Source organism: Etheostoma spectabile, chromosome 17, assembly GCF_008692095.1.
Source record: "Etheostoma spectabile isolate EspeVRDwgs_2016 chromosome 17, UIUC_Espe_1.0, whole genome shotgun sequence".
In the NCBI taxonomy this organism is placed as follows: Eukaryota; Metazoa; Chordata; class Actinopteri; order Perciformes; family Percidae; genus Etheostoma; species Etheostoma spectabile.
In genome coordinates this window covers 11,332,385-11,333,998 of record NC_045749.1, presented here as the reverse complement: position 1 = coordinate 11,333,998, position 1,614 = coordinate 11,332,385, and positions in this window count along the sequence as shown.

The window sequence follows — 1,614 nt, the reverse complement described above, 5'->3', positions numbered from 1 at the left end:
CCGTTTGCACTTGGTAATAGACTCAATTTACCACCAGAGGGCAGATAAGTATTAATACAACCACAACAGCTACACTAAGGGTTCAATAAGCAGGCAGAGCTATTTACCAATGCTCAGCTGTGAAGAATATAGATCATTATGTGATGGAAGTAAATTAATAACCGTGGTCACAATTGAGTTTAAATTCCGCAGGTAACAAACGAGTGTCTTCATTCTCCAACACTGAATATGGTTGTATGGTATCTGGTGACTCTTAAACGCATACAGCATTTCTCTTACCTTTAGTGGTGTGAGGCCAGTGTGTGTGGCTGCACGTGGAGCTCTCCATGGCTTATTAGGTCCTGTTGGTTTCACTTAAAATGCTGTTGACTGTAGAGACGTTGCTCTGCTGGCTACAGTAGTGTTTGTGAGTTAAATGCACATGCGATCAATAACTATGAAGTGAGGAGGGGGAGAGCCTTTGGAATTGATTGCAACCATAAAGCTGCCTTGGTCCGATTAAACACGTCTAGCTTGTCCACAGTGCTGTCAGAGGAACCCCTCGGTAGCAGCCATGCATCAGTAGTTTTGATGACATCATGTTAAAATTGACCAGAAATGGCAAAAAAAAAAAAAGGCTTTAGTTAGATGTTAAGATAACAAAAACTAGAATTGTAATGAAGATAAGATGCAATTAGATTGGTGTTGAGAAGATAATTTAGCCATCATTATACAAGTTTTATAATTTTATTATGTTTCAGCATGTCTCTGCCAACATTGCAGTTATGATATCGTCATGATCAGAAACCTCCCATTTGTTGCAGACATGCAGCTGAAGGCTGTGTAATTTACTGTTAATTAAAAACCATGATTTGCTTAATTTAATGTCTATTATAGCTGATCTAACAATTTGGGAATTCTCTCATGACACCTTGAGGTCTCAGTATTGTGGTAAAATAAGGGCTTTAGATAAAAAATGTCTTAAAAATGTGTTGGCACCAAAAAACTTATTCTCTTCTAAAATGTTGTCACTGCCTCCTGTCAGAGTGGCTACTGTTTGTTCAACACACCATCATTCTTGCAAAATGGAGAAAAAAAATAGATACAACAGTATTGCTAATGAATTGTGTAAGTGATCATTTTACCACCCTTAGCACAGTTGGCTCTCCATTAGCTAGCTCTCTACTCAGACAAGTAGAATGTAAAAAAAAAAAAATGGAACATTTTCAGTTTGAGATAATTTCACTATAATAAATGACGGATATGCTTGCTGACAGTCTCTTCAATAAAAGATAAAGCTATTGATCTGATCTTTTATCTGACAGCCCTGATCTGGGCTGTCGGATAAAAAAATTAATAATATTTTAGTAAATTACCAGACAGCTAGAATCACTACCTCTGTTGTCTAAAGTTTAAATAAACTCATTCCTACCCTGAAGATAAAAAAGCATCAGGCTGTCTTCTCTATTCAAATGCGTGTCCTCAGAAGTAGGGTAAAGACAAAAACGTCCAATCTGTGTCAGCAGTGGGGACGTGCTTCCCTTTGATATGAATGGATTGTAATTAATATTTCATCTAAAAGGATAGCACATGGTTGCACAAGCTATGGAGCCAGTTTGTCGGAGAAGGAGAGAG